The 12,829-nt window shown below is 36.1% G+C and overlaps 2 long non-coding RNA genes and 2 pseudogenes across 2 annotated transcripts; 2 read left to right on the top strand and 2 right to left on the bottom strand.

The window, feature by feature from the left end:
- Positions 1 to 565: 565 nt before the first annotated feature.
- On the top strand, positions 566 to 1,003 carry LOC118036092 (uncharacterized). Its single transcript, XR_012171321.1, has 2 exons — positions 566 to 682; positions 945 to 1,003. It is a non-coding gene; the product is annotated as an uncharacterized lncRNA (long non-coding RNA).
- Positions 1,004 to 3,613: 2,610 nt separating this feature from the next.
- On the top strand, positions 3,614 to 4,213 carry LOC118036033 (uncharacterized). The gene is made up of 2 exons (XR_004685297.2): positions 3,614 to 3,687; positions 3,894 to 4,213. It is a non-coding gene; the product is annotated as an uncharacterized lncRNA (long non-coding RNA).
- Positions 4,214 to 5,065: 852 nt separating this feature from the next.
- Positions 5,066 to 5,770, bottom strand: LOC118036091 (14-3-3-like protein D pseudogene; annotated as a pseudogene).
- Positions 5,771 to 9,098: 3,328 nt separating this feature from the next.
- On the bottom strand, positions 9,099 to 11,815 carry LOC118036114 (NADPH-dependent aldo-keto reductase, chloroplastic-like; annotated as a pseudogene).
- Positions 11,816 to 12,829: the final 1,014 nt, after the last annotated feature.

The following is a 12,829-nucleotide window of genomic DNA, read 5'->3' as shown; positions in this document are numbered from 1 at the left end:
TGCCTTGTTATCAGATTGATAGGCATGGTAAATGTTTCCAAGCGACTCTTATCTTGATCTGCAGTTGTTTCTGAACAAAATAATGACAGGGGATACATTTGGATCCAAAGCAATTTTACTTGATGGATGAAGAAAAAATAAATTACCAGCGAAAATACCAGAAAAAATCTGAGATGAACCCTGTTTCAATGATCCAGGATGTACGATCCTGCTAGACAGATGGAAAATAATTCCACAAGTGTTAGTAGAAACCAATACTGAAAATATCAACTGCACTCTTTGGGGGATTTTGGCCTCAGAAGAAGGGAAATCTGTTAACCAGGTGAATAAAGTTGTGGATTCTCAGGGATCTAGAGATAAAGCTGGAAGCATTGTTGAGAATAAAGGGTAATTCTCACTCTGGGTTTTTGATAACAAGGCCCAGTATTCTATTAGTCTCTTCTAACTTATAATTTTCCTTTGATGACAAGTTCTAACTTGTAATTTTGCTTGATGACAAGTTTGAATGCATGCATGAGTGACTTAAGGGGGTGACAGTTTCCATTCCTGGATTTTTTGTTCATGCAGGTGAAACTGTTAAAGGTCTTGAGGGAGATAGATAAGACTTCTGTTAGCTTTAAAATCTGGTCCTGAACCAATAATTATACCAATAGTTCTGAAGATGGCTGAATTCGATCATAAGGTTTGCTTCTATTCTTGATGTGTCAAAAATTTCTTCATATTCTTGATTTAAATGGATGGTACTTGTTCCTATATCAGAATTATATAGTTCCACTTCCCTTCCCTCATTATTTATCAAATGGATGGTACATTGTTCCCTATATGTGGAATTATATTTGTCCCACTTCCCTCCCACATTATTTTTCACCTTTTTCAAGGTTGCATATTTAAATCTTATATCCTTATTATTTGTCTTGTCTATCATCTTTTCTTTTCGTGTGCAGGCATTACTTGAGGAGTGGATCTCAACTCGTTTATTTAGTGATAAATTGCCCTGTTGAGGTACCAAAGGCTGCTGAGTTCTTTATTGTCATTTTCCAATGTCAAAACTTAGCTATTCACCAAGTTTTAGTAACTAAAAGGGTTAAATATTAGCAAACAATCAACGAGACAATTCATGATTAAACTTGGGTTTCCAAATAGGAGGCCTCACATTGTCAGGTACATGCATATCTGGGGATTGATGGGTGGAATTTAGGGGATGTGAGAGGCTATCTCATTGGTAGCCAATACCTTAATAAGATCTTGGTTGAAAATGTGGTTAATTAGTGCAAGTTGTAAGAAGTAACATGGTTTTTTCATTCAAGTGCAAAAACAAAAATAGAAGCATAAGTCAATTGAATGGTCAATGACTCTGTTTTGAAGCACTTCCCAAGTTTTTGAAATTTAAAGATAGAAGGCATTTTGAAAAATTCTAGCACAAATGGTTAGCATGATGAAACAATGAATGGTAATAAGATCAAGCATCGATGGAAAATGCAGTAACTCCTGGACATATTCGTGCGCTGTGAAGTGGATCAACAATAGAAAATTGCAAAGCAACCAAGATTGTTGCCAAGTTCAAATAATTCTGGACTGGATTAAGATGACAGATAATAGCTTCTCGTTTTCTCTCTTAACACTTTTGTTTTGCTTAATACATGGAAGCTGGCTGGACATGTACCTCCTTATTCACTTCAATAAATAAAAGTCTACCTTAGTATCATCTCACTAACAAGCTTCTAGTTTCAACACTTTGCTTGCTAACAAAAAAATATAGAATATAAAATTTATTTCAGTTTTTTTCTTAGCAAAATATAAATTTTAATACATTGGTTATATAGGTATTCCCATAAATTATTTTACCATTGTGCAGTTGCCTGGTAACAAAAAAAAGCATATTGTAGTAGTATCGAAGAGAAACATTTATGCCCCTTTGTTCAGGTCAAAAGTGAGGCAAGATTTTCTAGAAAGAATTTCGGATTGATTTTCTTTCATTCCATATCCTTGTGTTGATTCTTCACCGATTTTCACAAATGTTCATCTGATCGTCTTGTTTTTCATTATTCAGAGTGTTTACATATACATGTTTTATGTTTTCAGGAAAAGGATAGGTTAATTACCAATTTGAAAATCATTCCAGGACTACCTTTTGCTCTTTCAAGTCACAGGTTTGCTTTCCACGTGTGTTTGTTGGTTAACAGCATGCAATAGAGTTTTGTGGCTTTGCTTCTTTATTAATAACTTTGAAATAACTGATTCTAAATTTAGTAATATTGTGCTCAAAAGTTGGATTATGATGTTGATAGAGAACAAGTTTTGCTTTGATGTCTTATTTTTAGATTTGTTGTATTTGACGACATGGCCAAGTAGCTAATTTGGACAATAAAGTCAATGAAAATCAGGTGCATATTTTTGTTGAAAATTGCACATCGAAAATTACTGACGACAAATTGGGGGAACTGTTATTCATGATATCATATGCTTGGGCCATAGCAATATACAAATTCCATGAATCATTGTCATGCTTGGGCACTAAGATTTTTGATTTTGGCTGGAGAGCATTAATGGTTCATTTAAATTGAAGTGAGGAGGCTGGGTGATCTATTTCAATTACTCGATATATGACTCTTCTTTTCAGTTTGAAAGATACGTGTTTTGGTTTGTCCAAATCTATGATTTAGTCCAAAAATGCTCTTACTAGTAAGTTGAGCTTCAAAGGAAAGAAATGAAGAAAACAAAACTAAATCTCAAGAAAGAATCGGGTGGTGACTGTATAATTTTATTCTTAGTGTTATTTGTTTTTCTGAATGTCATTTCTACCAGAATCTGACTGAGATCGACTTCTCTGAACTTAATTATGTGTTTGAAAGTTTCTATAAAGTACCATTTCCCACCCTTTATTTTCCTGCCTTAAAATCCATCAAGTTTTTCTTGGAACAGGGTCTGACTGTTGCCAATATATCAGCCACAACATTCCCTCAAACACTGGATTGGCTTCATGGCTATCTTTTCTTCAGGTAAAGTTTTCTAATCAGCTTTGTGTATCAGAAATGCGTTGACCACCAAACATTGTTGTTTCACCTGGAAAATTGGAATGCCTTGGGGATCAACTGCCTGTTCTGAGATTGTATTGCTGTTGCCCTCCCACATCAGCAAGGAATTTGAAAAGCTGCTGTCCTTGGAGTTGTGAGCAGTTGAATTTACTGCTTCATTATCTTCTGAACAGTTCTCATCTTCTTTCATCTTGTACATTTCATTCTTTCTATTTCGTATTTTTCCTTTTCTTATTTCTCCAATGACGTGGTAGCCATTTCACCAAAGATTATGGTTAGGTTTGACAAAAATTAGGAAGTATTTGTCTTTGATTGATTTAGTCATCCATTTCTTTCCAGTACTGTGGACAATAAGAAATAGCATTCAAGCATCAGGTGTCACCAGTTTTTGCTGACTTGTTTTTGTTTCCTTGAACATTAGAAAATGATCCCTCAACTTATTAGCAGTTGATTTTTCTTCTAGTTATCTCCTTGACCAGCTTATCTTGTTTTTCTAAAAATCTCTCCTTGCTAATTGTTTTCACTATCCAGAGTATTGAGCATTGGCATTTCATCGGGTCCAGTGAAAATGATAGACATTCAAGCTCAAAATTAGATTACCTGCAGAATGTTAGCTTGAGCAGGACTGGTATGAATCGGGCCTTGCATGCAGGTATAAAAATGCAATGCACTTTCAAATGCATTTAATCGATTTTGAATGGAAAGCAGTGTCCTACCAGAAAAAATATCTTGCTCATAACTTCTGATTTTTGCTGCCCATACGAGTGGTTTTTTGGTTTTGTGCACATAACTTGACTAGCTCTTGCGTGGTTACGACTTTTACCTGCGTGCTTTGAACAGTCCTGTCTTCTTGTACAGAGCATAAGTTAGCTGCCATGACACTTGATGCAGAATTTTGATGAAAAACCTACCAGGCAATGGGAAGCTACTATCAGACAACGAAAGAGTTTCCGCAGCTTCTTGTGATGGCAGCACTTGCAAGTTCTTGTAATTTGGCCGCCCCATATGATGGACCAAACTTCAAGCAATGCCCACCAAATTCGGTTAAGATAATTTGTTGTATCAAAGACATTTTTTACCAAATTCGGTTCTCACAACTAGAGATAGATATGCCATGTTAAAATTTCAGTACCAACATGTTTGTGATTTTGAAATGCCCTCTGTAGTTAATTTCCTCCTTTTCTTTTCATTTTTTTGGGACCTATCTTGTCATTCAGAGAATGATAGAAAGCAAGTTCTAGTCACAGAGCTAAGTATGAAGAGGAACACGAAGCCACAAATCTCTAGGTTTCATTTGCAAGAGCCAAAGCCACCTCTTTGCTCCCAGTAGCGTACAAGACAGCCAGAGCCAGGTTGCATTACGTGCTTTTAACATGGAACTCGGCAATCCATTCCTTACTCTTTATTGCTCAGTCACAATATTAATTTAAAAGGCACCATATAGAAAATAAATAATAATAATAAAAAAGCCATTTTGCCCTTGTGTTAAGGTAACTGTCAAGATAACCAAGACTGTTGATACACAAATCATTATATTGGCAGCAGGAAATATGAGATTCAGCAACTATTTCAAGGCCTTCCGATGCAGAAAGTCCACAAGCAACAATAGCAAAAATACTAGAAGAGGAACATCTTCTAGTCACAATTGCTAGCGAGATCAAGAGCTGAAAACACAACTCATTGTTCAAAAAACAACAAAAGAAAGTTCCCTGAAATCTTACAGAGTTGCAGTGATTTTTTTTTTTGTTAGCACCTTAAGTGACTAGTTTGTGCGTGCAATGGGAAATTTGAGCCCTACAGCTATTCAATCTAGGTCCTCTAGAAAAGCTAGGTTGGAAAATCATGTTCAAGCTCAAACACTTCCATTAATAATGCTAAAAACAAAATTGTTCTGAGATACAACTCAAATAGAATTGCATACTTATCTGATAAAAAAAACTGAAACAGCATGCATTTTACCTAAAAATCATCACACTAAGAACTAACTCCTGCAACTGTTATAAGAATCATCTCATCAATTCTCTAAGATGTCATAAACTCCACAACTTGACGTTGTCTAGAAGAATCTCCAATATCAACATAGCTGTCTTTCTGTGATTCCCTTATTCAAATTGTCGAGTATTGGGATAGCCTCATCATAAGCATTCTTAGCAAGAAAGAAAGCCTTCTCAGGAAACTTCATGATATCATAAAATAACACTGAGAAATTCAAAGCCAAGCTCAATCGAACTAAATTTGTAGGAGCCAACTCGGATGCAGCTTTAACGCCTATATCATATGCTTTTCATCGCCTCTGAAGCAGCCTTCTCCATCTCGATGCCAACCTTTGAGTTCTGCTAGATACCTGAAAATAATCTCCCTTCATCCTATGATAGAAGACACAGGATTCACACAGGGAAGTTGAAGGGAGCAGATGATCATCAATCAATTGTATGATATCGTTGCATATACTTGTGAGTTCGGACTCAACCTTCCGTCTATACTCCTCGATCCTCTTCGCATCACCTTCGTTCCCTTTGGCTCGTTCCCTTTCCTCTATGGATGACAGCGTTCTCCATGATTCTCTTCTTGCGCCCATCACATTCTTGCATCCAATACGTAGCAAATTCCGCTCCTCGGTTGTCAACTCAACGTCAAGCTTTGCAATATACTTCAGTGATCCAACATCTCTCGTTGTAGCGTTTCGCCTGTTCTGCAAGTTTGGCAGAATACACAGAATCTTGACGTGCATCCATGGCTGATAAGACTTAATTGATTGATCTCTTTTGAGCAAGATAATCTAAAACTGACTGAATAGCGAAGAAAAAATCAAAACAGAAAACTGAAAAGAGCACTACCAGAAAATTTTCAAAATAGCAAACCGTCAGATATCTCAATATGTTGAAACTAGCTAGGGTTTTATATGTATAAATATGGGCACGTAAGAAAAACTTAAAAACGAACAAGATTCAAAAAAAAAACCCTAAATAATTGATATTTTGCGGGAGAGGGCGCAGTAAAGTATATTTATTTATAGGAGTGATCGTCAAGTCTTCTTCTTAGTAAAGGAGTGCTTGCTTTCAATTTGGAGTAGACTTTGGGTAAAGAAAAAACTCTTATTTTAATTCTTTTCTTGAAAATGCAAAAGAGTAATAATTTATTTTCTTTCTTAGGAAACATTAATTTTAAATAAATCACAAACAAATCAATATTTTTAAACCACACATCCAAGAATTAAATTATAAATTTAATTGTTCCAGTGATTCTTTATTTAGTTTTTTACTAACTTTAAAAGCCGTGAAAGAGTTAATGCTACTTAGATAAGTATTGAGATATTTAATACCACATTTCTTTTGGATTTATGCATATACATTTTATCTTAGATGTTAATATTTTCTCATTAATTACAAACAATTTTTTTTTACTATAAATCATAACAAATACATTTTATTTATATCAAATAAAAAATATAAATTACAATAAATTACGTTGAGTACCAGTCCAGTTTCCAACCACATGCGTGTGGATGAAAAATCAGGATGAGGTGTTTTTGGGTTCAAAGTTTTATTTTTTTTTAATTGATTTTGAAAAAAAAAAAAAACACATGAAACACCTTAAAAACCTCAAAAATCAATCTGTTAATTCAAAAAAAACCATAAACTGGTCTAAAAAAATGCCTCTCAACCCCATTTAATTTAATTTCCAGGCAAGATAAAGGTGAAAAACCACCACCAATATTGAACTTCTACTGTCGAATAAAATCCTTTGTCACCACTTGGTCATTTTAGTTCCTTGGAAGATAAAAAGCATAGCAGCAAAAGGCAAAGTAAGCCTACAAAAATAGCAGCAGCTCCGGCAGGGGAAGTTCAGAAGCATGAGCCCCTGTCAGCCGAAAAAAATTGCTTGCAGCTTCCTTTGGGTGAGAAAGCAACAGAGTAAGATGTGTTAGGAAAGCAAGGAAACAGCAGCAGATGAGTGACAACATAGGCAGTAGAGAGTCCTTAATGCAAGAGGTTCTGATTGATCAACAACAGATTTATTATATTAGGAACACGTGAAAGCCTAGTATGTACATTTTTGAACTGGATGGATAGGTCCAAAACTAAGAAGAGGAGCAAATCTTCTGGAGGGTATGCTTAACCATTTTGAATGTTGTCAAGCGCCTTCTCATTCACTCGTAGAATTGTTGGGAACATGGAAATAATGATCACCGTTGATGCTCTTAGGTTTGAAAGGGTCAAAGGTGCCACTCATGGTGCTTGTCGGAATAGTGGCAGTCCGGTATACTATTAATATGGCGATTTTGGGAGCACTTATCATTAAATATGCAGTCCGTTTTGGCTTGTTGCACTCTGATCCACTGTATAAGTTTGTTCTTCTGCTTCAGTTCGCACTTCCTCCAGCAATCGGCATATGTCTGCTATTTATCATTGGTGAATTAAGATCCAGGCAAAGCTCCGCCATATTCATGTGTTTGGCTACAGGTTGAATTTGTTTTTGACTTGAAATTTGTTTTTCATTTGTTGTTTTGGCCATAATTTGGCAGGTATAATGACCCAGTTGTTTGGAGCTGGCAAAAGCGTGATGATGATCACTCCCCTGAAGCTAAGATGTAATAATGTAACAGAAACTTCTCCTCTTTATGCTGTTTGGTCAAGAACTGTTTCTGTTCCTACAACTGGCTCACAACCATAAATCTTTGCTGTGTAAGAAATCTCAGAATGCCTTCAAGGCTTTAACCCATCTGCAATGCCACAGAAAAAAGTTAACATTTCAAGCAAAAATATGGTAACAAGTAAAAACTAATTTTAGGTGCTTGCATGGATTGATAAGAAGAAGAAGATGTTATACAAGCAAAATGGGCATTTCTCTAATTACTCAAAAGCTAAGGTGAGGTTTTCAGCCGGTGAAGTCCAAAATTAGCCTTAATCAAGTTGGTGCAGGGGAAGCTGTGGGAGTCCACTTCCGAAGAATTCACAAAGCCCATTAGTCACCATGATTAATTAATGATGGTTGGAAAGTGTTTTAGTAATAATGCAATAGTTTTCAGTCCTTTCAGTAATGGAAGATCTACGTGCCAGGAACCAATCTCCAATAGTCCATGCGGTTTCTGACTAAGCGAAGCATTTGGTGGTGCATCGTTACTCGGGATAAGTCCCCGTCCGGCGGACCTTTCTTTTTAATTTTAATCTTAGAGATTGCGGGAAAAAGAAAATAGTTAAAAGAGAGAAGAAAGAGTGAAACTGTATTTTATTAATTTCAAGGGTCGAGAACAACCCGTATTGTTTCCTGTCAAAAGCCTTAATTTTTCCTAGCTAGCTGACCCACTAGATCTCAAAAGCATTTCAGCTGTCTCATCATCTCCTTTGGTTGTGCGTTTCTTGCGTGTGAAATTGTAGTGGAGAATAATGCAGATTCCTCCCACTGCATTGCGTGCGTGCTTGGTACGAGTGGAGTTTTATGCTAGCTCAAATACTCCATTAAATATCTCTGCAAATGCAAACGTGGATGAAGAAAGAATCCAATGCACATGCATAACGGAATAAGGGTCCTGGGGCTCGAGGTATATCTAAAACGTCGATGATTTTGATATGGCTTTTGTCATTGTTCTTCGCACTTGTGGTTAATGCATGGTTTCAGCCCCGAATTTGCATTAGAACCTGGTTCCTCAAGTCCGTTTCTGGGCAAAGTCTAAAATACCGGTATGTAAGGTAGCAAAACGACCCTCTGGATTCAATTCCAATGGTCCTATGGTCATTGCTCTGGAGGCTATATATGCATGCAGATGCAGGCAACAGATTTTCTTTGCTCGTGAGAATAACGATGGGTAGTAAATCTGAATACTTGGGTGAATATATATGAATGCAGATGCAGGCAACAGATTTTCTTTGCTCGTGAGAATAACGATGGGTAGTAAATCTGAATACTTGGGTGAATATATAAGAATGCACAACTCCTTAAAGCATAGAGATCTCTTAGCTAAGTTTACACTAATCAAATGGAGCTGAGATTATCATATTTCCTTTGTTCCCACGTCGCACAGATTACATTAACTATCTGCTGCAATATGAACGGAACAACGGCCATGCCTGTCTTGGCATGCTAGCATACATAATAATAGCCGCCACAAGGGCAGCGGAGCGTAAGCATGGCGGGGTGGCGTGTCAAATCTCACCATCCCATAGATCTTCAATTGTCTTGTAAGGACTCGTTGAGTCGTTAACAAGAAATTCTCCTCTCATGATCTTCCATTCCTCCAGTTTCTCAATGTCAGTGAGATCTTGAGCATCCAGTTTTACATTCAAGGCCTCCATGTTTTCCTTCAACCTCTTCTGATTAAAACTCTTCACTATCATGCTTGATCCCTTTGACAGTCCCCACTGTAACGCCACCTTCAAAGATTCATGACGAAAGCTTGTTTTCAGAGGCCCCTTAATGTATGAGAGCAGAATTAATTCATTTATTATGATAGATTCGTGGGCTTTACCTGAGCTGGGGTCGTCTTGTGCTTGCGAGAGATGGACTGTATTATTGGATTTTCAACCACGGCGGTTGTTCCCCATGCATTTCCAGGGCCACCAAGTGGCGAATAAGCACTTACATGGATCTTGCAGTCCGCACAAAAAACTCTTAGTTTTCTTTGCCTCCACATTGGATGCATTTCACCTGCACGTACCGTTGCCAGACAGTTCATCATTCAATTCAATACTCGATTAAAAAAAAAAAAAAAAAAAACATAGGATTGCTATTTATTACTGTATCTCCTTCCAAACCTATGAAATTAAGGAAAGAAAACACACCTTATGTGCTCATCAAGTAAGAGAAGAGATGGTTCATATCGTTTGGAGGGCATTAATTTATGTTTATGTGGCTTCTTGTAGTTGACTATCCTCACACATTTTTCATTATTATTATTAGCTGTACATATGATCATAAGTAAGCTTTTTTATAATTCTCATTGGAAGTAGATTTAGATTGATTGAGAGTATTGTAGTGGTAATTTTTTACTTATAAAATATATTAAAATAATATATTTTTTAAAAAAATTTAATAATACATCAAAATCATCTAAAAATATTAAATAAAAATTAAATAAAAAAAATTTAAATTTGTTGAAAATGTAATTTCAATCGCTATAAAAAATAATATATAAATGATAAAAAATATGAGATGGATCAAATTTATTTGATATTTTTATAGAACATGGCTGAGAGACCTCATTTTACAAGTTGATTTCAGCAGTCTTTTTTATATATATAAAAAAATTAACTTTAATAAATTAACCTAACTCACAAGCTTGACAAGACCAATTTTAAATTATTTTGATATTATATTCTTTCTGGGGTTTTCTCAGTGAAGAAAAAAACAAAATAAAACAAGAAGCCCCCCAATTGTCCTCTCTACTGCTTGTAATTAATTGTTTTCTCATTTGAATATTAATTCACTTAATTAGTTTCTTATAACAACAAAATTCCAAGAACAAGTTTGCTAAAGAAAATCTCCAAATCCTCTCAAGACAGTTAAACTGTTCACGCGTTTTTTTTTTTTAATAGGGTACCTGATTGACAGCTGGAGGTACCGAGGCAAAATCCAATAAGTTTTGGATCTTCTTGCTGGAGAAATTGCTGACGCCGATGCACCTACACAATCCCAGGTCCAAACATTTTTCCATTCCGGCCCATGTGGACTCAAGGTCTAGCGGCTCAAAGTCATCTTCAGGAGGCACGGCGGAGTAATTCCAAGGCTTCAGCTTCACCGGCCAGTGCACTAGATACATGTCCAAATATTCCATGCTCATGTTCCTATAACAAGAAGCAAAAAGCACTTGAAAACCCAAGAAGATCCTAGTCGAATATTTTCAAGATCCTCATCGATCCCCTGCATCTTAGAGGCCGCCTATGATCTTATATTCTACATCTTGTTTACGCTAGCTAGATCTATATATATATAATGAGAGATTCGATATGATCTTGGTTCAAAATAGATTAGACCCAAAAGCCCCACCACCCACATGCAGCTAAAGCTAGATTTGCGTATATACTCAGTGAATTCAATTTCAATGGAGCTTCATTTGATTAAGGTACTGTAGGTACTAATCAAATGGAGCTAGGAACCTGATGCATGGAACCCAACTCTCAAGGATGGCTATATATGTGCTCCTACTTACTTTTAGAGTTTGCCTGAGTGCTGAGACGGGATCATGATGATCACTCCCCCACAGTTTAGATGTAACAAAAAATCCCCTCTCTGTCTACTGTTTGATCAAGAATCGCTTCTGTCAAAGCATGCCCACCGCCGGCTCAGAACCGTAATCTTTGCCCGTGTCAAAATGCCTGTAACCCATCTGCAATGCCACAAACCAACAAGTTTTCGACATTTCACGCAAAAACATAGGTAACCAGAACAAAAAGCTTTTACTCCGGTGTTTGAATGGATTTCTGGGAAGAATTTATTATGCAAGCAAACTGTCCATATGGGTAATTAATTACTCAGAACCTATACACGTAGGCATGCATGAAGAGGTAATTAAGCCATTGAAGACCAAAACTAGTGCTCTAATCAAGTGGGTTAGCCATGCTTTATTTAGTGCAATCATTAGCGCTCCAGTGTCCATCGGAGATGGACTGCAACGCAATGCACTGCACTTGAAATGAAAAGATAGGAAGAGCCAGAAAAAAAAGTACCTTGAGTGCCATATCGATGGCCACCTCTGTCGTCTGCCTATCGTTAGGGTAGGAATAAGTGCCCAGTCCCAGGACTGGCATGTTAATGCCGCAATTCAGACGCGCTTCGTTGTTCATCGTCTCCGTCTCCTCTCTCTTAATTTCTGTTCTTCGTTAACTCACCATGGGAGTCTGGACCTCTCCCCCCCCGTATATATACACACCCCAAGTCAACTTCATTGATGGAAATATGATTTCTTTATGTATGATGACTTCATTCATCCCAACTCATTCAAGAGAGCTTACATATGTAGGAGTAAAATACGTTACTTACATAGCACTATACATTATTTGTCGCATCTATTAATTTGTGATTAATACGCACGTTACAAAGATATATACTAATTTATTAACAAGAACATCAAAGTCCTTCAATTTCGTTGTTGGACGTGATTGTTCTTTTTCTTTCAAAATTATCGGTGTTCTCAGAACCTTGTGCTTTTTATATATATAGCTTTTATAGTTGTTTTTTTAAAACCTTTTTCTAAAATAAAGAAACCCTGCTGAACTTAAAAATAATATTGTAACTTAATTATTTGAAGGAGGTTTTTGTTTTAAATAGGAAGAAGTTACAAAAATCCTAGGTGATTTATCCAATGCATTTGGAAAAACCCAAAGCCATCCCCTCTTTAATTTTAACAACATATATAATTAATATACATTAGTAGTTAATTATTAATATTATAAGAGAGGAGAAGCCAAACTTACTGACATAAAAAAAAGTGTTTCATGTGACATCAATATTTTAAAAGAAATAATAAAAATCATAAATTTTTAGTAATTAAAAGAGCTCATACATGCTATTAGAGAAGTGACCCAGAAAACAAACAAAATAAAAAACTATGAAACGAGCATCCCATGCTTACACTCATGCTCGTTTAACAAAAGCTGGAAAAAAAAATCTTTTTTAAATAATAAAATTTCTTTTTAAAAAGCTAGATTTAACCAAAGCCGGAAAAAAATTCTAGTTAACCCTTGTCAATTTTGAAATGACACAAAAACCACATAGAAATAGAATAAAAAAATGTAGGTGGATGAAACCAAAAAAGAGAGAGAGGGAGATTAAGAAAAGGAGAAAAAAACCAAGCAGGC

This window comes from Populus alba, chromosome 1 (assembly GCF_005239225.2).
Source record: "Populus alba chromosome 1, ASM523922v2, whole genome shotgun sequence".
Classification (NCBI taxonomy): Eukaryota; Viridiplantae; Streptophyta; class Magnoliopsida; order Malpighiales; family Salicaceae; genus Populus; species Populus alba.
Note: the sequence above shows the minus strand (reverse complement) of the source record. Positions and strands in the feature narration are given on the sequence as shown.